This window comes from Anas acuta, chromosome 9 (assembly GCF_963932015.1).
Source record: "Anas acuta chromosome 9, bAnaAcu1.1, whole genome shotgun sequence".
Lineage (NCBI taxonomy): Eukaryota > Metazoa > Chordata > Aves > Anseriformes > Anatidae > Anas > Anas acuta.
The window spans coordinates 6,030,152-6,057,273 of NC_088987.1; the positions used below are offsets into that span (position 1 = coordinate 6,030,152).

General features: G+C 37.2%; 1 protein-coding gene across 10 annotated transcripts in view; it reads left to right on the top strand.

The window, feature by feature from the left end:
* Positions 1 to 27,122, top strand: part of NLGN1 (neuroligin 1) — a 423,896-nt gene that overhangs the window by 388,253 nt on the left and 8,521 nt on the right. The window lies entirely within an intron of this gene.

Here is a 27,122-nt window from a genome sequence, read left to right on the forward strand (position 1 = left end):
TTATAGCATGAACATGGGTGCCAAAATTTGTGTTTATTGAAACCCCTATTTATTTCCAGATATGGGACCTCATTACGCTAATAGTATACTATTATGTAAATGTATTTTCTATAAATGTCTAGTATCTGTAAGTAGTTCAGTCTCTATGTCCCCAATGTAATATATCAAACAATAACTCATTTGTCAAAGAGAGACAGTTCATTAGTATTCAGCAATCATTTGACTGAATAAAACAGCAACAGTATAAAAATTGATGTTGCGAAACTTAAGAAATGAGGGAATAAGGAATGTGTGATTCAGGAAATTGCAGGCCTGCCCTCAAGGGCCATTTTTAGGTCACTTGTCTGCATTTTAATATTACATTTGTTTTACAGGGAGTCTCCAAGTTATTAGGTTGGGAGGGAAGCCAATTTGCAACCATGACATCAATATCCAAGGAGGTTCAATAAATGGGAACATAACAACACTTGGGACAGAGTCAGGGTGAAAAGGTGTAACACCACCAACTGTGGTCATGTAACTCAGTTTTGCAATTAAATTACTGGATGACATAAACCTTAACTTTTAACATGCTTAAGTCCTGGGAAAATTTGTTCTTGAAATCTCTTACCCTTTAAAATATGAAAATAAGTAGGTGGATGTCTATATGACTTAATTTATGACACTTCTTGCATTCCCTTTAAAATTTAATTAGTGCATAAATTCATACAGATGTGTTTTGTCTACCTATGGGCAAGTTTGATAAAATGCCAACTTCACACTTTTGTTAGCCATTCTGCACAGGTATTATTAGATGGGTAATTCTTAGTTTCTTGCATGGTGTTTTGCCTCTTCACAAACTAGCAATTCCTTTTCTTCTCACATGCATGGGTTTGTTTTACACTGGTGTGCATTATCTGAATTGTAGAGAGTGATTTTTTACTGACTTAGTTAAAAGAGGCGTTTTCAAGGGAGATTTCAAAATATCTCAAAGTACCTCAGCTGTCACCACTGCTGCTTAAGGGCTGCGTGAATATGTATCTCTTTTATATGAGGAGTTTGGAGGATGCTGTGTATGGCCTTTAAATGCCTTGCTAGGCAAAGATGCATTTTCTCTTCTGACTCACAGAAAATGTCAGCAGCAGATTTTGTGAATCTGTACATAGTTCTACATATTGCTCATCTCAGGTCAGAGTCCAGCACTGCCAGGGTACTCTTACTTTAGCTGTTCTGGCTGCCATCATTGTCTATTCAAAAGAAAGGGGTGTATTCTAAATCAATCCATTGTTTTTGACAGTCAATTTGTGCACATTTTATTTTTAATTGGGTTTTTGACCTGAAAATAAATGAATCAGAGAGGTACCTAGGTACTGGGGGGAAGTTAGTTTTCTTATATGCTCAAGCCAGATGTCTCTCATGTCAGGCTTATTCATGAGGATGTGCCTGTTCGTTTGATTCAATATTCTGTTTTCCTGTTATTTTCCTCCTAAAAGAACTGTAACCTCCATTCATCAAGTCTAAGATTAGCCATCTACGGCTTTTCCAAAAATACCAAGAGCTACACAGTTGCTGTTGAATCAGAATTAGAATAAAACCTTCTTATAGTGCTTTCTCTTTTATATTCAGCACCCTCATTTCCATCCTTCACAGCTAAATCGGGTTATTTAGATTACAGCAAGGTCTGAACCAGCTCAGATGTACAAAATTATCTACAGAACCTATTTACATTTATTTAATGAAAGACTACATTGATTTTAGTTTATAAAAGTTTATTTTAATGAAAAACCTGAATTTGATAAGCATAGAACTATTGTGAATTAAAGCTTAAAACTGAAGCTATCTTTTTTTTTTTTTTTTTTTTTTTTGATAAATAAATGAACGTGATTTCAGAGCAGGATGTAGATGACGTTTAATTAAGAGACGTATTGGAATGGTCACTCAATAAAATTCAAAAGGTAACAGTTCCACAGTGGCATTTGAAATGCTTATCCTGAGCACTGCAAATCACTTTCACCAATTCAGCTGCAGGTGTGATAAACATTTGTAAACACCAGGTTTGTTTTAAACTTATGAGTACATATGCACATGGAATCCAGACAGCTGATGTGTTCCCATAAGGAAGCTTTGGTGCAAAGCATCCTTCCCATGCACTGCTAGGCTGCAGAGTGATGCCAGACCTGCTGCTCATGCTCCTCGAGCTGCCACAGTGAGGACATCACATTGCTGGAAATGCCCAGCGGTGTAGCCACCCATTTAGGATACATCAGGTCTCTGTATTGTATTCTCACAGTGCAAAGCAAGCCAGGGTCAGAAGTTTTATTTTATTTCACACAGCCATGGAATTGGAGCACAGATCTGAATCAACAGTATTTCCCTTGGCTGGTAAATGGTAGCCAAAATATGGCATTGTGTTTTTGTCTTTAGCAACAACAACTTTCCTTCTGTATGTGGCGCATCTACAGAGTGAATTTAAATTCGTCTGTCATTCTTTTTCATAAGAAGTGAATATTATCATTCTACACCTGAAATAGGAAATCCTATGGATCAGGCGTTAAGTCTGTTTTTCCAGCCTTTATCCTCATGATGAAAAAGATGTACCTGCCCAGTCAATCTCTAAAACCAGGAGGAAAAAAAAAAAATTAGTCCATTCTTTTAATTGAAGCAGTAATTGACAGAGTAGGAGGTTTCTGATATTGTGAAAATGTGATATGAAAATATTTGATACATGAAAAATAACCTGCCATTTACAAGGTAGTTTAAAAACACAGTTCAGAACAGATGCTATGTAGTGATACTCTTTGCAAAATGTCATCTCTCTGCTGTCACGCTTACTGCGCTGCTTTGGTGAGCAAACAAGAAATGTTACAAGTGCAGCTGATGAGCAGGCAGAGATCATGCATCGATGAGACTGAAGCAGTATTCATCTTTGGGTTAATACAATACCAAAAAATGAAGATCTAGCCTCATAAATAACTGCTTGAGAGGCAATGACTCATTCTTCAGCATTCTACTAATGACTGACTTTGCAGCGATCAGGCTGGATTTATAGAAGGCCCTAGGATAGCCATGCTAATAATGAGTTTTTTATTTATTATAACCTGAAATGTCTCTTAAAGGCGATGTCTGGTTGAGTTGTCTGCGTTATCCCTTGTTACCGTCATTTTAGAACCTCTGGGGTTTGAGGGCTTTTTTTCCCATTCAAAGTACCTCAATATTATGTGTCTTACAAGAATCTCAAAGATTTTTACAGTCCCATATTATTAATAAATGATATGTATATCATTTTACACCAGTAGACTTCAAAATAATCCTCAGAAGAGAGAACCATAATCCTTATCTTTTATGTGGGAAAAATGAGGCTTGGAGCTATGATCTATCTCAAGCGAAGAGGAAAGGATGCAGCTGACAAACCAAGAGAGGCTTGCCACCTACTGCTGAAGAGGTGCTTTGTATCCAAACATGCTCAAGCAGTGCTCTTGAATAGCTACTTATTGCTCCAAATCATTTATTAGCTGAAACAATATATAAGAGGAAAGGTGAAAATCAGTCCATGTGTAGGTGGGCAGACAGCTTGCGTGTGTTACACAAGGGAGGGATTTAGCCCTTGCTTGTCTGTTCAGAAAAGCAAGAATCAAACTCAGAAACACTTATTGCCTTCCTATTTGGGGTGACTTTTCTTGCATTCCAGTAAATGGAAGAGTATATAAACCAGATTATTATTATTTTTTCATTGTATTGTTGAAAAGGCTTGTGTGGTCAAGTTATGAGACCAGTTCAGAGTTGCTCTAAGGGCCATTGCTGCCTTTAACTCAAGGGATTATGGCTTAATCACAGAGAATTTGGTCCACGCAGAAATATGATCTATGTTTTTGTGTGCATTGTATGTATTCACTGACATCCAAGTAGGAGCAAGCGGGTTATGACATGGAAAAGAAATTCCTAATTAAAACACAAATGCAAGACAGTCTGGAAATACCTCTAGTAACATTTTTGACCTGTATCTAATTGGATCCAAACACTGGAATCTACGCTGGATTCTTCAGAAGAAATTTTAAACAGTTCTTCACTGAAGGGTTACTGAGCCACAAAAACAAGGAGATAAAATGATTTACCCCCCACCAAAACTTTGTTTTGTTCATATCTTGGCATCGTAACTCATCTATCTGATTATCAAAGTTGTTCTTTGTGCCTTACAGACATGCAGTATTGTTAGAAAAGCAGGCTTAGACAAACTGACTTTTCAGCCAAGTGTTGCTGTGGATTAATAGAGGGCTAGTAATGGGAGCTGATGGTCATGCAGAGGAAGGTGGAAGGCCCAGAACAGTGAGCTGTACTTCTAGGGGATGCAGAGCTATCAACTTCTGCAACATCTCCTCAGTTGAAGTCCACAGAAGGCTTATTTATGGTGACGATGAGTCCTGAGGTGTTCATGTTTACAGTTTTCATCTGTAGAGCTTAGTGATAGAGCTTAGTATATCACCAACCTCCAACTTTCCAAATCTTGAATTTTCTGTCTGGTGAACTATTAAAATGCAGATTAACTAAACTTCAAACAGATTTATTGCAGATGGCTGCTGCAAAATCCTTTTGGATTACCTGCCTCTGGACATCATTTCCTAGAGTGTAGGGGTTCATTAAAGACAGATTTAAATGTGCTAGCTGGGAAAAGACCAGCAGGAAGAGTATGTTTAAAATTATTCATATTATTATGCTAGATCTAGCGATATAGCCTTACCTTTTAGGAACTCTCAAGTTTATCATTTGCAATAATGAATAAGACATGCCAGCATGCCTTATGTATCATGGCTTTGGTTAAGAGTAAGTGCATTGCACAACCTCTGAGTTATTTGTGGTAGCAAAAGCAGCTTGAGCTTAGAGTGCGAAGAGAGAAAACAAGAGCTGCAATGTATGCCCCTTGGTTCTCAGCTGCAGCAGCTCTGTATCTTCCTCTGAGGAGATCCTTGAGATTCAAAGCATAGCTATGAAACATTTTGTTTTGTTTCTGCTTTCTAACCCATTTCAAAATACAATTAGCCTGAGGTTAGATCTAAGGTTTATTTCATTATGCTTTAAAAAAATAAAAATAAAAAATAGCAATGTTTAGACTTACATGATTCACTAATTGTTCTGCGACTTGTTTTTTTCACAAATTGGCTTCAAAGCTCTTAAGTTTTTTTTGGAGATGTATTTAATCTAAATTTATGCAAGAGCGCTGTAATGACTTATTCTTCAGACTACAAGGGGTTTTTAATCACTTTCAACATTTAGCCCCTGATTGGGCAAAGCACTTCAATGTAAGTACTCGGGTGCTCAAACTCCTTGCTGAATCAGGTCTGAGGACTACATGCTGGATTCTTGGTTGCCACAGGTTTTTAAACAAAGTGGAAGTGCTCTGAGAACAGGCATCATCTTGAAGCCATTTAGCAGATGCACGGTAAATTGGAGCCCTTGACAAGGCAGGCAGTAGTGCTCAAGCAGCAGAAGCCAGGGTCTTTCTTGAGCTCAGCTATCTCCCTGCCTGCGTGCTACTTAAAGGACACACTCTTCCTCTAGATTTTCTGCACTTATACAGGCTAAATACAGAAACCCTCCTAACTTGTTTGAAAACGCTTTCCACTTCACATCTCTAAATGTCTTATTCATTATTGCAAATGAGAAACTTTAGAGTATTGTGACAGTGTCAAGTTTACAGTCCAAATACTCTTCAGAGGATCCTGATCCAATTTAACTTTGACTTCAGCAAGCACTGGAAGCCAGATTCAAAATACACCTATTTCCAATCTGAAGCTGCATATTTCATTGACTTGCCAGAAGAAACTGCCAAGCACTGAGTAGTTCTCAGCCATCTAGACTAGACTACCTTGTCTACAAGCTGGCCGTAGTCTAACATGCATCTCAAATATTGAAACCTGGTCTCAGCTAATGAAAACTTCATGCAACAAGGAGTGACACCAGTTTGTTCCTTTGACTAGCACTGACCCTCACACCTGCTTCAACAGTTTTGTATTCAGTGGCTGTGCTGGAAACCAAATTTTCCACCATGTTTCCTTCTAAAATGTGCTCTACCACTTGTGCAAACAGATGTTTTTGCAGCTACACTTGTGCAGGTTAACAACCACAGTAGTAAAGTGCATGCAGGTTTTAGAGTTTATCCCCCTGAGCTTTCATAAATGCTCTTTTCAGGCTCTAATAGCACTGCTGATGTGTGTGCGCAGGTGTCAGTCGTGTTGAAGTGTGCTTGCAGGCATTCATGGCTGCACAGGATTGATGAACATGACAACTGGGGGCTTGAACAGCAGGTGCTGAAAAACTACCCTTTTTTCTTCTCGCTTTTAGTTTTCTAGAGCTCTTTAACTGACTTCAGAATAATTCAATTATATTACAAATACAGCTACTTTTCATAGCATTATGAGCATGAACATCATGATTGAAGTTTTAATCTCTCATGGATTGGATCTCACTGTCTAAAAAGAAGAAAAGGTTTATTAGAGGCACTTTATAATAATTTATTTTTAATCCTAAGTGACTGCAAAAAGGATTTACTTGCCAAATTCTAAATGGTAAACAACACAAATGCTTTGTATGCTTCTGTAGCCACTTTAAAAGATGCTGCCACATAACATGATGCATCGAAGTTTGAGAAAAAGGAAATCAATCAGTCCAGACACCATTTCAACCTGAAGCCCATTGCCATGCTTGGATGTTTGTTTGCTTTCTGAAAAGGTTGGGAGCAGTTTCTTCTTTGGGTTTGGGAAGACCTACATGACTGGACCCTTCTGTAATGGCTGAGTGACCCCTGGAGAGCCTGAGATCTCTGTTGCTCTGCTTTCAGTGAGAGGAGAGCAGCAGATACATAAATGTCAGTAAGAAGGGGAAAGAGCAATTAATCAGAGTAACATTTGGCAACTTGGTCCCATTATGTAAGGGGTTAAGTTAATTTTGTTGTCTCTGGAAATGAAGGGAGGAATGGAGGGGAGGTTTTCTAGATGCCAGTCTGTGACATAAAATGCAAAAATTCCTCAGCAAAGCCTGACCCTTGCTTCTAAGGCCTTATTGAAATCACATCAACATCCTTTATAAAAATGCCTTTTTCAAGAGAGCTGTACAGAGGATCTGAGGCATATTGTACGCTCACATCCCAGGTTCTCTAACCTTCTACAATAATTGGCAGCTAGCCTGCTTCAAGGATAAAATTTATAAAGCAGAGAAAGCCTCCCATATGCTGCCCTTTTAAGGAAAGTCTCCTCATTACTGGAAAGCAGGAGCACAGTGATGGTAAAATACTATAAGGATCGTTTATCAATCATGCCGTCAGCAAAGCTGCAGAAACACAGATCTAGAGAAATTAGGCAGGGAAAAGCTCAATTTTTCATCTTCATTTCTCTGTTGTCCACCAATGCACAACTTTGTGGTGCTTTATGTCTCCTGACTTTAAAAGTTCAGATCAATGAGGTATGCCACCATTTCCCTCAGGAAACTTTCCTTTATTTATAGCAGTTCTCATAACCAAGCAGTATGTTTGTTTCCTGTTCTTATTTTAGTGCTCTTGTGCCAAGTGATAACCTTACGTGGCAACCTGAATAATTCGGACTGTAACATACCCATAGTCCCTAGGGTGGTTTTTGACCAAGTGACACTCATTTTACCTTGTGTTGTTTACTCAATTTCTGATCTTTGCCAAAGTCTTCCCCCTTCGGCACCTTATCTTTTTTTTTTTTTCTTTTTTTTTTTTTTTTTCTTTCTGAGCTTATTCCCATTTGTTTTTCCTCTGTATTCTGGGTAAGAAAGACATGCTGTCACACCTGGGTTGTTTAATACCTATCCACTGCTGAACAAGTGCTGAGCCGCATTTGCAGAAGCAAATCAGTTTTGGCTGCCATATGGCAATGCAAACCTGTGATGGATTTAACTGGGGTAGAAGTGGAGAAATCTCAAACATATTGTCCTATCGTTTCTCATTTCTCCTCAGGTTTAGTGGTCTGCATTTTTTTCTGAAGCTAATCTTTCTTCACCCTGTTTTTATTCTCTCTGCCTCTATTTTATTGCTGCTGTGTTCACAAGCACCTTCTCATTTTAGTGTCACTGGTTAACTTAACTGATTTTCTTCCTTCTTCCCAATTATTTTTCAGGGTTTAAATTAAAGTACTAAAGCCTTTTTTAATGATGTTCACTTCAACTATGTACCACCAACATATTTCCCCCAAAAAAAAGCTAGATAGCAAAAGCCCAGTCTGTGTGATCTTACAAAATCATCAGGTCATGTGTAGGAAGCTGAAAGAATCTGAATAAAAGAAGCAAACAATCATAAGCAAGGAAGAAAATTCAATAAACAGCACTCAATAATCTCAAACAAATACAACTGTCAGCTCTATGTTGATGAATCACAGATGTACCTCTCTACTCCCAGCTTCTTGATTTCATGACTCTCGACCCTCTAATTATTGGGAGAGTGAGAGATTTGTTACTTTATCCTTCCAGCTTCTTTTTATTTCTAGCAAAAGAATAAATACATTCCCAGTCTTCTAATATTTCATTTGTTCTAGAGTTTTCTTCACAGCAAACAGTTGCAGTATTCTGTCTGTGGAATGAAACCTTTTCAGCTCTTTTCAGCTTTTATCAGTTTCTCTCCTGTTTAATGGGTTGGAAATTAGCAGTGAACAGGAATAGTTAATTGCTTTGGTCTGTAGTTTAGGAAATTGTAAGAAAAAAAGGAGGCACTTGTGAAGGCTGTCTGCAGACTCAGAATAGTCGTCTTTTTGCTTTTGTAAGTTTTTTTCAGAGTACAAGGCTGAGTAAATCAAAACAGATTCAGTTCAGCAGAAGGCAGTGTTCAAATGCTATAGATTTTACTTTCCCAGACAAATATTTTGTTTTTCAAAACCTAGTTTTGTGTGAGTGTTCTATATTTTTCCATCAGATTTACTTACATGGATGGTTAGCAATATATAAGGTCTAAGAGGATTTTATATAAGATAGATAACCACACAAAGACTACTACATTCTGGTTTTGCTGTTGATTTTTCTTATAGTGTAAATAAGACATTTTTAGGTAGGCATTTGTGCTGTGGTGTGTCATATTAATCGATAAGATTTTGGTTTTCGAAGTCATATATAGTGATTTCTGAAGGGTACTGTGGCAGTCACACCACGCCATAAGAATTTGTTGTTCCTACGGATAAGCCCACTCTATGGAATCATGCATGTAGGATAAATGGGTAACATGAGTATGGTTGATCAGCATAGGGCCCCCTAACAGTTGTACACAACACAAAAAAATCCTATTAGAACTGCAGGGATTTTTTTTTCCTCAATCTCTTAATCAGCATTGCAGCACTGCAGATGAATATTATTGCCCACTACTTAAATTTTATTACTCTATTTTTCTGTCTGTAGCCCTTTGCCTTGCCAACCCACCTTAAGGAGATGGCAGGCAGAACCATATAATACGTTTTATGACCTTGGCATCTGCACTGTTTTGTCGCATGAAAGATAAGTAATATTGTGACAATGAAGAGGTAGCCAGCAACCCTTGGTTTTACAAGCACAATTTGCCCTGCATCCCAGTCACAAGAGCTATTTGATCCTCCTGAACAATGCTTCACCCACCACTGATGACTGAAAACAGAATTTGCAACTTCTTTTTGAGGCTGATGCCTGCAGATAAGAGGCAGGATGATCTAAGGCAAAGGAGCAGGTGTTGGCTGCAGCCAAGCCCTGGCGTGCACAGAGGTACAGATTCATTGTGTGACCTTGCATTGAGTCACTTGACTTCCAGTGTTTCAGTCGTACTATAAAATTGACTAAAAGCAGGACTTAAAACAGACACTGCATCCCAGGTAAATAATGTACTTAGAGAAAACATATAAGAGGAGGGGATTATGTTTTTGTGTCTTAAAATACCTTTCCTGACAGAGAGGGTGGGTTTGGAATGGATGAATAATCTGTTAGCATAAATTACTGTTATTTTCAGTGATGGCTTTCCAGGTATATGTATCAAAGAGTGATACAGTCTGCTTGATTTTATGGTACATTAACTTTGCCAGAATGCATTTATTATATTTAAAACCTGCTAGGTACCTGCAGTGGGAACAAAGATTGTATAATTATTTTTTCTTTAGCTTGTGGGAAATCAAATGCTTTGAATATAAAAGATTCTAGGGTGAAAAGTTCATTCTGTTCACCCCTCCATGCTGAGAGGGTAGGCAAAACATAATCTGATTACTAATTTGAAAACAGATGAAAGAAAACAATATATTGATGAAATAACTGCTACTTCCATTTCTGCCCTATGTATTATTGGAAGTAGTAAATAGATGCAATAGGTGAGCTGTGAAGCAAATCTTCCATTATTTTATAATAAGCATCTTCTCCAATCAATTAATCACTTTGGAATAAATAGCTTCAGGGTTTTGATTTTAAAACATATATGCAAGATTGTGCTGCAACAGCAATAAACAGCAGGAAGTGTACCAATGTTCAATCCCTGTTTTAAATGAGGAACGCAGAGTCTATGAAATTAATGAAAATATCTTCATTAAGTTCACTGGCTTCATTGCCTCAAAAAACAATCATCTCTTCTGGAAAGCATTGCAATAACCCCATGAACAAATTCATAGGAAATGACTGATAAAGGTTTGAATTGAGGATGGCTTTTCCATATATGTCTTGGTTAAATTCATTCCTACATCCCAGCTGTGTTACTTTGTTATCTAAGGTCTCACTTTTATGATAATAATTGTGACTCCTTATTTACTCTTTTTTGTGTACTGGTCTATACCTGCTCTATATGCGTGGGAGAAAAATGCCTGTGTGTGTACTCTGATATGCAGAAAGCTGTCTGATTTTATTTGTCAGCACTGAAACTCATTGATCCTGATATACATTAAGGAGAAAAAAAGAAAAAAAAAAAGTTTAACTCACCACTACTTTTTTAAAGCAGAGAACAACTTCCTAGTTGCTCCTCCTCCAACTGGGAGAAGATGAGGAATTAAATTATAAGTATGGAAAACATAGGAAGCCTGAAGTCCCCAAGCAATAGAAAGCCAAAGATTTGCTAAGCTCTGGGTGATCTAGATGTAGACATATTCCTTGGCTCTGTGAAGTGAGATACAACCCTCAAAACAATTGAGTTAATCAGAAATAGCTTTTAAGTTACCTGGAGTACTACGAATGCAAAAGTACCATTGAAAATAATGGCCACATAATTAGAAATAATGTAAATGATGTGTTGTTCCACAAACAAGATTTCTTTTCTTATGTGTAGGTTTCTGACTGTCCAGCTGTAATGTTCTTTTACTTGGCATGTCTTATTACATAGCATCTTTTCTATATCTATTTTGATATAGTTCTGGGAAGAAGGACAAAGGTAGAAGGAAACATAAACTCTCCTTGATGGCCAGTTCCCAACAGCTATCAGGAAGTGACTTACAGTATTAAAGCACATATTTTTCACACCTTGCACGGCATTATTTGTGTTCAGTCACATCCGGTGTGAGATATTACACCTTGTTGACTACAATGTACACATATTGTGAAACAATAGCTGGGGCAGTGTACAGTAATATTTAAAAATGGTTTACAAAGAAACAGAGATCAAGATATGTGTTTTAGGTTTCCACATATACAACGAATGATGCAGGGAATTTTAATATAAACCATGCAAAGAATTGAGCAAGTATTGCATTTAAAAGAAACAAAACAACACCAAAAAAAAAAAGTTCATATCCATGCCTATAGAGCCTGTGATAGTGGGAGATGGACTTATTGACAGCAGAGGGGGACATGATTTTGCAGTCCTGGTAATTCTGTTACATAGTCTTCCAAACTTACAGCAATCAACTCTAATCTTCAGGAGAAGAATGATACTTAAAGTAGAAGTTCAAGTTTCTCTCCTAGAAAGAAACATGTTGTGTTAAAATTACTGAGGCTAGTTCAAAACATTAAGGGACATGCTTTGTTTATTTCTCAAATCATATATGATTTTGCCATGAGGATTAACAAAGCATTTTATAAATTAATATTTCAAATTCACGATTCAACTTATTTGAATTTGATGAATCATTGAGGAGCAAAAGCCATGTATACCTTTTGTTCTGGAGTTAAATAGCAATGGTATACTGAATGATACCAAATGAAACTGCTAGTCACTGAGCCGCTTTCTTTCTGCAGTCGACTCATCACTGCTGTTTTCAGAAGTTAGCAAATTAAAAAAGAGATGAACTTTCTTCTGTCAGTAACTGTCTCATGAGTAAAGAATAAGTACATAAGTACTTTAACTGTTAAATGATGTTCTACACCATTGAGTACATATATAAAGTTATGCACATCTTATGTTAGAGGCTGAGAAATCATATAAAGATTAATCAAGCCAGCACATCGACTCATTGTATCACACTGATCCTCCACTGAAAACAGCTGGTATTTTGCTAGCAGTACATTGCCAGAAATGGGACATGATTCCATACTGCAGTGTCAGAGATGCCTTTGTTAACTGACGCAATCCTCAAAGTCAGCAGAATTACTGTTGAGTATAAATACATTTTCTGACAAATCTCAAGCACACCAAGAATGCAATCCATAGCAATCTAGCAGATGCGCTTCACATTCAGTAACTTTTTCAGGACATTGCTTGAGATCTGATGGTAATTACTGATGTGTCATTTGGGGTATGTTGTTGAGCAAAGTCTATTAAAACTCAATTTATTTGATCAGTTAGCACCCAACTTACTTTATATGGTACATTAAAACAGTGTCTTTTTCTGGAAGTTCAAAGATGGACATGTGGTGGCTAAAAATATTCAAAACGTACTGGTGTGGAACTTCACTAGCTATTTCATTGCTTAAGTCTGCCAGCAGCTATAACTGGAGGAAAAGAACTGCAAGAGAGCTCCACCACAAGGTGTGATTAACCAGGGAGGGGGGAAAATAAAAATAAAAAATGTTTCTGGCCTTATAGTTCAGAGGCTAGTTCAATTCCCTCTTCCACCAGGGCTTTCCTCTGTAATCTTGTCTGTGCCATTGTCCTCTTCGTGCTGTATCTCCTTGTACCTATGAACTGAATATTGCTACTATTCAGGGCGAGGAAGAAAGAACACTGATAGACCATTTATATTTTGTTCCCTTAACCCTAAAACAAGCAGATCAAGACTGGAATCCCAGAGTAGACCCTGGGGCTCAGGCTTGCTTGCAAGGCATACAGAGATGCCTGACTTGGAGGGGGGAGGAATGGGACATGTTGTGTCCCATTGTGTGAGGTGCAGCAGCTCCAGGAGAATGGGTATCCTTCCTTTCAGTGTGGTCTTGTGAAACAGTCTTTTTGTAGGTTATGATGCTGCAACAAATCTGATCTTTCTTAGACTACTGAGAAACTATGACTTGTGTGGCTCTTTTAATAAACTCTTTTTTTTTTTTTTAATGTTATTTCACCTTTTTAACTTTAATTAATTTTCCATATGTTGATTGCATTCCTCTGCACAGAGTGTAAAAACACCCTGTTTTCATCTCTTCAACACGGTTAAACCCTGGTCTGCAGTGAGGGTTTAAGATGCTTACATAATAAGAAGCACGTGTTAATACTTACTGTCTGCAATCTTTATTTTCAGATGAGATGGTCTTTAGTCATAACTGTTGTCAAGTGATGTACATGAATGAGGTTTAGTGGCTTAGTCCTGTTTTTATTTACTTTCCATAGTGAATAGAACTGCTTAGCCTGGAGTGAAACATTTTCCCATTGTAAATAACACAGATATCATTGTACTGTCCGTGAAAAAAAAAAAATAAATGTTTTATCAACTAGCTTTGCATACAAAATGTAATCCCTTGAAGGCCCAAATTGTCTAACTTTGCTCCTATTGAGCGTATCTTCCTATACAATAATTTAGTTTGTTTTCAGTTACTTAAGAGGAGAACAGAGCCCTAAGAAATGAACAGTAGTTATCCCAAAAGGGACTTAGTGGGAATGAAAGCTTAAAAGGGTCTACACAGTTTTATTCATGCACCATCTGTTTTTTGGAAAATTAGCGCAGATTAGATTTTACACCAACTCATCTGAGGCTAAGAAAGTGCCTTTAGAACCTGTAGTATTTGGTTAACTATTAAAAACAAATCAGCACCGTTTTACTTAATGTGTTTTACTTAATATTGTGCAAATTAGTCCACTTTGTTAAGTTACTTTGTAGTAAGTTACAAGAATTGAACTAGAATGCTTATTAATGGCAAAATAGAAAAGTGATGCCTCTGAGCAAGCCACTCTGCCACAACATTTCTTTGTTACTTTATAGAAGTGCTTGACATTCTTGTCCTCTCCTGAGCACTGTTTTGTTATCCGTGACCATTTTGGATAAATTTAGTTCTTGCTCAAGGCTGAGAATTTATTCCCTGTGACCTCTGACTCCTGTTCCTTCTCTCAGATTGGCTGCAATGTGTGTTGTAAGCTTCAAGACACTTAGTTTCATCCAAATGTGAACAAGTGACAAATTTTACCCTCCCCATAAAAGAATCCTTCTACGCGAAAACTATGTAATTGATTGTCTTGTATTAAAGTATTACTTTACAATTGTAGAGTTGCTTAAAAAAAAAAAAAAAGTGTTAGACCTTAAAATACAAGATAGGATAGCAGCATGAAAGCATGAAATAATTTAGGTTTTGTTGTTTTTATTTTCCTCACTTTGGTACTTACCTGATTTCTATTTTCTTATGGCAAAAGGTGAAACTAGCCATGCTCAATGGGGCTTTTATGCAATGCTCTCCATCTCTGATTAGGCAGTATTGAATATGTGGATTCCTACTGTGAACCAAATATAGGAGCAGTAAATGCAAAGTTAGCATCTTTAACAGCATATTTACCTCAGCTGGACACTGGTTTTCATTCATTTTATATGTTGCAGAAATCTTTAAGTGTAGGGCAATCTCAGTTATTGAGAGCTGGATGGCATATATGCATGCATTTGTCTTTTCAAAGATTTCCAGAATCTTACTTCAGCTTCCAGTCATCTCACATACTTAATTATCTGAAACATCAATTATTCCCTGCTACCCATTCAATATTACTTAGTTTAGCCATTTTGTTAATGCTGTGTATTTGATGCAGTATCTATAAATGCACTTACTAATGTCGTGCTTTTACATATCCTAAAAGATGAAGTACATGGACTCATATCCCTGCTTGCTTTGAATGGGCAAATTTTCATGACTTCATTAGAATTACTTAGATTTAGAATAGCAGTAAGCCTACTCCATCTGCAGATCTGTATATGCGTATTTTCAGATGATGTAGTAGCAACGCATACAATACTGCAGAGTGGCATGAAAGAATGCAACATTTTATGGAAAATGAGAGGTGTGCATTTAGTTGAGGCTGAAGTAGAAAATCTTTTGAAGAATACTCTCATTGCAACATAACAGAGAAAAAAAAATGCCTTTCAGTAACTGAATAAACATTTGAGACCGTCAATGGAAACACTACAGGCATTTTTGTTGTGACAGTTTTTTGATGAAAGAAGCTATATTTAGTGAAGCCTGAAGATCTGATAGCATGTGTCCATGTGTGCCCATGTGTTTAAAGTACCTCTTACCTTTAATACCTTTAACTGGAGGTGTTTTGGCTTTGTTTGTGTGTTATCAAGGTGCTAACTGCAGAGCAAAACTCAGAGTCCTACAACATTTGTTCTTCTGGTACTCCAGAAGCCTACTCTGAGTCAATCAGTGATTTTTCACAGACGACATCTAATCTATGAGTATAAATGACTTTGCACTCTTATTATGCCTTAATTGAAGTGCACCAATGTGAAATTGCAGTAGATGGAGCAGCAGTGATTTTAGCCTCAATTAACTTTGGGAGGATTTTAGTCTCTTTTCCTTCCCTTTCCTTGAACTAGGGACAATTATTTGACATCTTGTATTTATTTAAACTGCTGCTAGAAAATTTAGAGGATAGACATGTGACCAGGTGCTTCAGAAGACTGCTTGGAAGAGATGCACAGGATTTGTATGTATGATTTGTATATTAATATATATCTACTGTGTCCTACTGTTTTGTTTAACAGATAAGCAGTCAGCAGTAGCCAAATCCCTCAGGATTCTGCTGAGGTGAAATAGTTTAATAGCAATCATAGCAATCTTTTTTTCTTTTTTTTTTTTTTTTTTAATAGCAGTTACTGCCTCTATAACATCCTTATCCCATTCTTGACTCTTCAGTTCCCTTTCTTTAATTTATAGAATATTTGTTGCAAAGAAATACAGCATCTTGTCCTATGCAACAGGAAATTTAGATGCAGCAGTGTCTAAAAGCAAACACTGTACTAAGAGAGGCAGGATGCCATGTGAGAAAGGAACAGGCATATGGTGATCCAGTCAATTCTTATTTACTTCATGTTTTGCCAGAACTGATAGATATTTAGCATAAAATTAGATTTGATGCCTCTGTCTAAGTATATATGTTCTTATGAATGTTTCTGGTGTTCAGTTAATAGCAATGAAAACAGTGTGGGAATCTGGCTAGCACAAGTCTGTTTATGAAGATGGTTGTTTTCAACTTATTTTTGTCAAAATTTTTCTTGGTACCACAAATAGTCTTAAAGTACATTTGTGTTTGCTTTACTTAGTGATTTTTAGTCCCTTAGTTTGTAGTCTACAGACCTTTAATGGTCTACAAGTATAAGTCAAAAACCCGCTATATTTCTTACTGTTGGACAAGTATCTCTCTCTGGGTAAGAGCATTTGCACCTCTGCTTTCCTCAACACAAATGGCAGCTGCAGTAACAAGTCATGATGTCTAACCTGATGTGATATAATCACAGAATGAGATCTGTAGTGTTGCAGTGTGCTTCAACATGCTTCACTTTAAAATTCAAACTGAAATTGGCTTGCTGCTTTCTCTGTGCTTTTTTTTTTTTTTTTTTTTTTTTTTTTTTAAATCAGAAGTTATTACACACAGGCTAAGATAGCCATAAATAGCATCTTCAGTAAGACAAATATGCCTGTAGGTATTGAAGGGGACAGAGCAACTTTCTGATCACTGTGCTACTGCTGCGTATTGTATTGCAGGAGGGAAACAGTTGTGGGTGTGGTGCCATAGATAGGGCAAGGAGTTTGTCAGACTGTAGAAAGTACAGCAGATTGTTACCATGGGGTAAAAATATGGCCAAGTGTTCCTAAGGATTTGTTAAGCAATTAAATTGATTCTGTCTCCCCACGTATATTTAGAAGAGTATGGTGGACATACATATCTTCATATGCATGACAGAACTCCAAGAATAATGTTGATAGTGATTAAATAAGATTAAACTTCAAAAGAGAGAAGGAAAGAGAAGAGGAAAGAGAGAGGAAGAGAGAAAGATGCTGTTGCCGACGGAAGGAAGACCCAGCACATCAATATGAGTGAACAGTGAACTTCAACTTTAATGGATAGCTCAGTCGTCTTTTATCTAGTTTGAACATAATCAACTCATACATATTGCAGAAACTAAGCTCAGGATTGGTTAACACTTCCCGGGCTTTTCAGTCTGGTCCTCCTTCTTTTGGCTACCTGTCCCACCTTAGGGACTTTCCCGATGGCCCAAGGGCATCTTGTCCTTGAGCCTGATTGGCTCTCAGCCAGCTGCATACGTGCCAAGGCTCATGTGAGTTGAGTACGGTGCTTCACCAGCCCATTGTCTCCCAACTGCTCAACATTCACATGTCCTGCCTCACTTAACGATTCCTCCACAAGATGCAAGATAGAGAATCTTTATTTCTCACAGTTTCTCAAAACTTATTTAAATTCCCAATATGCTTCAAGTGTCTGTCTGCACTGTTCAGGCTACAGAAGTTAGATCTTGATTACTTAAGGCTCATATGTTTTTTAGCTCACACATTCAAAAGCAAGGAGGCATTTCTGTGATCTGGTATCACATCTACCTGTATTATACTGTTCATAAGACTTTCCTGAACGAAATCTTATCTGAACAGTGATATATTTTTAGAAAGTCTCCAGTTCTGATTTAAAAATGGAAGTGATATCATACTGAATGCAGTTCTTGGTAAATTGGTCCAATGGTTAATCTTTTCTATTTATTTTCAAATAAGGATATTTGAGTTCACAGTAAATTAGCACCATAATTTCTGTGTTCTGATTGAAAGATTGCACTTTCAAATAGCTGCTAGGCTTCTAACTAGTGATTTGCATATGCAGTTTTACATGAAGATTTCTGACTTCCCTTTCATCAGCTCGTAGAATATATATTAGCATTGATTGGACCCTCATTGCACATCTCAACACTGTGAAGAAGTATAAAAAATTATGGTGCTGTCCCTCTCAATGGAACTCATAATTATGATTTTCTTATTTCTTAAATATGAAATTTCCCTTCTAGTGAAATTAAATCTGTCCTTTTTCTCATCCATATACATATTCAAAATTCTGAAAAGCTAAATGATATTACTGAACACATATACTATTACACAACCAGAATGGCCACTATAAAGCAAAGGTGATTTCCAGGCCCAAACTGGAAAAAGTGATCTCTGGCATGACAAAATCAATGGAAATGTGCAATATAAATGATGCTTTTGCAATCTGAATTTGAACTACATGTAGCTTTAAGTAGCTGCACATATTAAACAGCTCGTTATATAGCAAAAAATTCTCAAATATATTGGGTACAATGATCTTCAAGTACCATCTGGGCTATCTTGAGAATAATGAAAATGTTCTGACCCAATCTTGAATGAAAATAGAAAGGAGATTTTTTAATGGGCCAATTTTTATATTTAAAAGCTTGCACATTAAGAATATTGGTATTTGTTAACTCTCCACTATGTCTTGTTATTGTTTGTGGGTTTTGTTTATCTTTTATTTTTATTTTTATTTTTATTTTTATTGAAAGTGGGAAAGGTGAGAGGACAGATATTTGATACAATGTGCTGTGGGTTACATTTTTTTTGCATATTGTGCTACTTAAAGTAAGTAGGGCTGGAACAGCTGACCACTCAATCCCAATGAAGTCAAGAATCTCTCCCTTGAGATACCACTTTTTTCCTCTAAGTCAGGAAGTCAAATGATTACTTTGGCTATGGACTTTTCCATTCTCCCAAGTAGTCTTTCCTTATCATTTGTGGTTTGGCAGAATGTATTTTAATAAATAAAAATCATGTTTGATTTTTATTATTCCATAATTTATCCTGTAATAAGATTTGGTTTCGCCTATGCTGTCTGTTAGGGACTATTGATTTTGTTTATATTTTTTGTTAAAGTTCTCAAAGAAGCTAGGGCATAAGAGCATTGTTATTGTATTATTTACTACTACAGTGTTGCTAATTATCCTGAGAAAATTTTGTATGCAGCTTAAAAATACTTTTAGTTTAAAGTTGTGCCACCGTAGAGCATGACTCAGCTGTATACTAGCAAGTTTGAATTTTACCTTGCGGAAGGCATTAAAGCAGATGTTATCTGCTGACAGCAGTATTGCTTACTTTTTCAAAGATGAAAATATTAATGGATATCTGCTCTTTTCAATAGCAAAAGAATATATATCTTTTTTTTCTGTATTTTTAAAGAAGAAAAGCAGATGATCAAATCAAACATACTCCATCTTCCCTTTGTGTCCACCTATGCCAAATGTCATTCATCAGCTCTTAGAGCTTACTTCTACTTCCTGATATGTGTCAGCACATATCACTAAAAATCCTGTAAAATGAGTTTCTGCAGCTGTGTCCCTGAGACTAGTCTTGCCTTTCCTTTTCTTTTTTCCTTTTTCAGCACATTCAGATATCAGTATTAAAGATCACTACTAGTGAACTAGCCCTGTTGCTTATACAACTGTTTTAAAGTATCTTCAAGATTATTATCAGTCTTTCATTTGACTCTTCAGCAAAGACCATCCATAATAAGCTACCACAGAGCTGATGTCTTGGGTGATCATTTGGAACCAGCTGTGCTGTATTTTGAGCACAGGTCTGACAAACAGAGGGCAGCTGAAGCCCGTTTTATCCGCACTCCCTGTGCAGAAGCCAGAATGACTCTGGCTGTAAGAGCTGCCTGCAGAGCCCAGGATAAGTTTACACTTCCCATTGTGATCCCAAATCTACCGCATTGGCTTAGAGGATTGCCTCCATGAAGCTTGTCTCTTCAGCTGTAGCAAACAGCTGACTTGGTGTGTTCCCACCATTGCCCCACGTCTGACAAGCTCAGCACATGCTGTGGGAGCTGCGACCCAAGTCACGCCTGACGTGAGGGCTGGGGAGGAACACCAGCTTGACAAACAGCACTTTGTGTGGGCCTTCCCCATAGCATGACCCCATATTCCAGCATGAGATTGTTAAGTGAACGTATTGTACGTGCGAAATACTCAGAACGTGAGAAATTGTCCATATCAGGTTTAACACGATGGACAGAGACAGTGGAAAACACTATTCTCCACACGGAGAAGAGGCAGCTGAAGCCTTTGGAAGCACTCTCAGACGTCTGTAAACTCCCCACTGAAACTTTGATACTTTCTTACATCCTTCAGCGAATGCCTGAAATTATAATCTCAGGCTGATTCAATGTCTATGACATACTTGCCAAGACTATCACAGTATATATGAGCAACTTAGAACCACAGAATCGTACAATTTCCTTCTGTAACAGTTGAGGATAATCTTTCAAGGACAGGAAAAACTCTGTCTTCAGGCAGACCTTTTTTTTTTTTTTTTTGTCATTTAAAGCGCTTTGATATAGCTTGTGAGAAAGAACCTGCATTTTGGAAGAAGGGGCTATTATGCTTTGGGCTGCACTGCACCCACATTGTGCCACTGTGACATTGTGTACCGTTGTGTACATCTGTGACAAAGGAATAAACTGCTCTGGTGTACGACACTTCACTCTTTTGCAATATGCCTCCACGGTCAGTCTGCTGTAATGCATCAGCACTGGCAAGTGGCAGTTGCCAGACTCAAACAGCTGTAAGGGACTTCTGTAACTTGCAGCGCTCGACTCATTTTGCCTCTCATGGGAAAACAAATGGAGTCAAATGCAAGGATGTGAAAACTTTCATTATTTCTAAGAGCTGAAAGGAAAGGCCAGCCTTTTTGTAGGCTCCAGCCTCTTTGCTAATATTGGTTCAAGGGATTTGGTACCCTTTGGAGAAGTGTTAAAAATTTCAGCAGTAAAATAGCAATGCTGGAAAAGCACATCACAGCTTATATAACACAACGCACTTTTCTCCATGTATGCTTTCAAAATTGCAAAGGACAAAGGATAAGAAGTTCCTATATAGAGAACTAATTAAGTTCTGAAAATTATTTACTTTGGAAATTCCTATTCATTTCACCAAAGGCTAACTGCTGGAGCAATAGCACTGGCCAGAGAAGTTGGAGCTGTTGGTATATTAAAACTATAAGAGTAATTTCAGGCTATTTGTATGGAAAACACTTCGCCTTAATGTTTATAGTATGAAATCAGAGATTATAAATAAGTTTTCAAGCGATTTATGTGACCAATCACATAACCTTAGTACTAGAGTGAAAAGTGAATAGTCGCAATCGAATATGTGTATAGCATGAACACCTGTTAACAAATATTTTGCAAAAGAACATTTATTTGTGTTCAAATTGGTTGAAAATACAGTGCATTTATCTTCAGATTCTGATACAAATTAATCTTATATTAAAAAGAAAAAAAAAAAAAGAAGAAAAAACATCAAAATACAATCCATGTATAAATGCAGTTTCACATATCTTAAAAAGCCAGTAAAGAGTGCCTAGTGTTCTAGCATGATACTTCACTTGCCACATGGAGTTCAGATAAAATCTTGCACTTCTGGAATCATTCATCTTATTCCTAACATGTATGTGACAGCAAGCTACAGAAAGAGATGAGAACTTTGCTAGTTTTGCAATGACTTTTTTTGCACATCAAATAAATTTGTCACAAAATTCCTGTTTGAGCAACAGCCTTTTTAGAAGACCTGCTTCTCTGATCCTTGAGCAGAGGTATATTGTAGATGTATATGAAGGTATATTTTTCTTGCTCTAAGTGTTTCGCATTCTCCTACATCTTCCTTACTGGAGTTCCTAGTCCTTTTAGTCTCCTTATCACTTATCCATTACTAAAATATGCTATTAATATTAGGGTGGGCTGGTCAGCAAAGTGAGGATCAGTATCATCAGCTTCATGAATATCATATATACACTAATGTTCACAGTGCTGCTGCCTACGTAATTCATTCAGATTAGTTACTTGATTCAAATTCAAGAGAGATGTCTAAGATGAAAACAAATGTGCTGTTTAAGTTTAACCATATTACTTAAAATTTGCTTATCTTGCTCACATTTCTAACTCAGTAGGTACAGTTTAAAGGGCAACTGAAATTTTATGTAGATGGCAATTACCATTGAATATTAATAGAGGATGTCAAACCAAAGCCCTCACCAAGGAATTTACAATCCAGAGGGAATAAAAATTACTCCCTCAAAATATGTCCTGTATTCTTCCACTATACGTTGAAGCATTTATACTTGTACAATGTAACATATGCTTTTAGCAAAATAAAAGATGACATTTGACTGCATAGGGATTTATAATAGGAAAGATAGCTAAAACACATGCCTAAACCGGTGAGCAATTTTAAAGTCTTAAGTGTTGCTGCTTTCAGTAACACAGCTCTTTGAAAAAAAATTCTTAAAGTTATACCACTTTTCACAAGGTCATGTGTTTTATTTTTAGAATAGCATTTGTTGCTGTATATTTTCTCATGGGTAGATTATTATTATTTTTTTTAATTCTGCAAGACATTCTGCCCCCCTTTTTCATCCGGTCACAGAAACTGCTGGGTTATGAAACACTTAAATGGCCAGACTCATCAGAGTGATGCGTTGGTTCCTGGTGATGTGAATGGCACCTGCATATTAGCCAGCCAGAGCCTCCTCCCACTGCATCATCAAGCTGTGGACATTTTCTTACAGTAGGAAAAATTCTCTCTTGGCCTTCCCCTCTTCATTAGTTTGAATGTTCAGATTAGATCAGAGCTTAAAATAATTGAATCTAGTAAGGTTTTCAAAAATATGTTTTAACATACCCACGTCTGTTACTTTATTTACTCTTCAAAAATACAGGAATTGTATTAGAAAAATGTTTTATCTGAATGGCAAGTATAAATCATTACCTGGGCAGATAAGCCTACACAGCGTTAAAATTTATTCAAACACGAAATACAGGGCCTGATTGTGGCGCACACTGCCCATTTGTATAACAGCAGTGTAACAGACACACAGTCCAAATGAGCTTAATAAATCCCTTTCTTAATTCACAAAAGACCACGTCCTCAGTTCCATAATTCTATTAGAGTCTGATCCTTTGGAGGAGATGGAAGAAGAGATAACCTCTCCATTCAGAATATAAAATAGCAATTGTTCACTGATGATTGGAATATTTTGAGTAGAAGGACTTAATTATAGAATAAAATTAGCTCAATCTGACCTTTTTAGAGAATAATGCAAAAATAAGGGGTTTTTTTTGGAAGTCTTCCTGGAGTGACTAAAACAAGGAATAATTTACTTCAGCTTTTTTTCATTAGAGCAAAAGGTGGCAATGTATGATAGTAGTGTTCTTGCAGAGATGACAATCCAATGATGTTAGTAAGACAGCATTTGCAGAGATGGATAATACATTCTAAAAACTAGCTGATAGAGTTGGAAAAAAAAAAAAAATAATTGAAGGAAAAAAAAAAAAGACAAGCTTTCAGACATACAAACCTTTCTAGCAAGAGCAGGTTCACCTCTTTGACTCCAAATTGCTAGCTTAATATCTCGATAATGTGATGATTGTGTCCTAGAAATGCCACAGATGGAGAAATAGATTTGATATTTGTTTGTATAGTATCTGTATTAATTGCATTCTGAAAGCTCCTCCAGGGATAAAGACAACACATATTGGTACAATCTCTCTTTTGTCTGTCATAAATAAGTACTTGCACCTACAGACCAGGTATGATGTTGTGTTTTAAGGTATTTCTCTATGGATGTTTAGTTAGATAATTTTAGCTGCACTGAGGGACTTCTTGCTAGGGGAGAAAAAAAAGAAGAAAAGCCTCATCTGTTTTATCAGTCCTATCTCTGATTTCATGACATTTTGAATGCTTTTAAACCATGCTGGTACTACTGCATACAAGAAAAAATGCATGAACAGGTGGTGATATTAACAGGCTTCTTATGGTTCTGAAAAATGAGATAGAAATGTTTCATGTCATGAAAGTCAACATCAATAATCATCCATCTTGTGTAGATATGGAAGTCAGCCAATGTGGTTCTTGTTGAGGAGGCGTGAGATATTTTTTTTGCATCAGAGATGTTGCTCTGGACACAAGTCATAATTTGTCTAATATAGATAAATGAGGTAAATATTACTAATACTTTTTTTTTTTTTTTAATAAACTGAAAGCTCCCCCTTCTGGCACATTTCCTGAACTGAATGCAAGTTTCTACTTTTAGCAACGAGAGACATTTCCCTTTCTTTTTAAGGTCCTTTTCACAAAAAGTTCTTTAAAAAAAACGTTCTTTAAAACTATGATTTCCCAAGGATTTCCCATTTTCCCATCAATCTTCAGGGCTTGATGTGAACTCATTTAACATCAGGGGACCGCCTTAAGGCTTTACCTATAATTTTCATCTGTTGCTTTTTTAGGCAAAGACTTGCTTGCTTCCTATTTTGCTGCATATTATGCAGAGTACAAAAACCAATTTTTTCTTAGAGCTTGAGTGTTCGCATTTGTTCTCCTTCAGGGAGATCACTGTATCTCAGCTATAACCCTACCATCTATTTTACTAATAAATGCGAGGAATCACTTTGAGATGTCTAAAGCATCTTTCTGAACCAACACTGCAGGTCTGCTCAGGGCACATCCTGCCTGAGCCCAGTGAATCTCAAAGCAGAAAAAGGGGGACAAAAAGCAAAGAATGACTTGTTTAGGGCACAATTTTGGTAACTGCTTCCAAATGCTCCCATCTTATTGGTGCCTGTGTTTCAAGGAGCACCACTGTCAATTTTTCCTGTAGTCCCTTAAATCAGTGCAATCGCTTATATGCTTCATGACAAAATAGTTTGTCTCTGAAATTCCACGGTCATGTACTTAGGCAAGGGGAAGACTCTCCTAGCAAGTGCAGCCATTGGATCTAGTAGTTCCCATAGATTCCTATGTTTTACATGTAATTTTGTTACAGTCTCTGGTGCCATCCCTCAACTCCAAGCAGGCTGACAAAGGCAGCAAGACTAGTTAGGAAGCTCTCATTAGATTTGCTGCCATGGATTCAAAGACATCATCTCTCTGCATCTTTAAAAATTAATTATTTATAGGGGACAACATTTTCCTGGAACACGGAGACAAGAATGAATACTTCTCTGCAGGAAAGAGTATACCAGGGCCATTCTTTGACAGCATTGGCATGCTTACCAGCACCTCTGGCAGCATGGAAGAAAATGAAAGAGAGTGAGAGAGGGTAAAATATCATCATATTCAGCTCAGCTCAGTACTGAGTTGTAGTAGTAAAAGGATAGTTAATTGGTTATCAGTTTCTTTCTGGGTTTCCCCTGAGTATCAAAATTATATTTTCTTCTATGGTAGTGTTGCTACTTTGCTCTTTTATATAGCAAAGTAGTAAGCGTGGCCGTTTTTGGTTGTAAAATACCGGTTATTTTAGAGACCAGTATCTAAATAACAAGTTAGTATGGCTACGGTGAATTAAGTATGTCCCTTAGACTGGGTCTGAAAGTGGGAGAAAGCTGGCCTGGCACCTCATGCCTCTTCCCTGTTTGTTCTCCATGGTAACAAAAATCAGACCTGACCTATGCAAACAAGGCTGCTCACCCTAGAGGTGGCACAGCTCAGCCACAGAGGCAGTGAGGCCAATTAGCCTCTGGTGCAGTTTACAGCAAAGAAGGCCTGTTACTATAAATGTCTACACAGTCAACAGAGCACCAAATATAAGCTTGCCATCTGAAGTCAGGTTGGAACAATAATACAGTACCGAATGACATGTTGGTAATATATGTGGATATCAGTGCATTTGTGCACCTAGCTGTATTCTTGTTAAATCCTTACATTACATATGTATACGCACATATGTATTTCTTCTTAAAAATGTCTCAAAAGCTGCTCTTATTGTCATAGTGAAACAGTAAAGTCCTTTGAGAAACGTCTTCTGGTTTTCTCCGAAAAACTACTGTAAACGTCTTTTGAGTAGGCTGTCTACACTAAAGAGAGATAAATCCATATGACTTTAGAGTAGAAGACCCACTAATATCTAATTAATGTGGAAATAATTGTCGTAATGGTTGCATTTCTCTACAAAGCATGTACGGAAAAGCAGTTACACTGTTGATTTAGTGATTATTAAATCAGTTTCATATGCAAATTGAGGCACTGGGCTACTTCTCAATGCTGGTATTATTTAAACATTTTGGTTTTTAACCTTAGAAAATTGGAAATGTCAGCTAATGGGTTCCAAGAGCAAAACAATGTCTTTAGTCAACAGCAATTGTCTTCAAAGTTTGTATTGTCCACTGTTTAGTAAGTGGCCTCTAATGACAAAAATAACAACAATAACAAATACCAGGGTACTGCTGGGAGCAAAGTGTAAAACAGTCATTCCTGCACCTGACACATTGCATTGTCTTTTTTCCAGTAGGAATAAAAAGGAGCAATTCCTGTGCTCTACAGATTACCCCTGAGCTCTTATCTTTTTGATGTTGGAGGGGCATGGAAACAGCTTAAATTATCTTTATCCTTTTAATGTAGATTCAATTAACTGAGGTTAATGACTGTGGACTGGAGCTCAGGGAGTTGAGTGTTGCTCACATTGTTCAACACAGCCTGTCCTGTGACACGAACTGTATTTTAGGGGAGAGCAAAGCCAATGGGAGAAATAAGGGCGGGGGAAGAGTGTGTTATTGTGAGTTAACCAAAGTCTCCAAAGAAGTTCAGTCATTGCCTGCATCTAAGGCTATCGTGGCTGCTGCTGAGTACAAAAATGCAATACACAGTTGACCAAATCCCTTAAAAATACCTTCATTGTATCTGTTTGCTAAAGCTTTACTCTTCAACCTCGTGTAATCAGCACAGAGTCTTTGGGTGTAATAAGTTGTGACCTGTTAATACTTTGAGTACTCAGCCTGTGATGTTTCTCCATCTTCC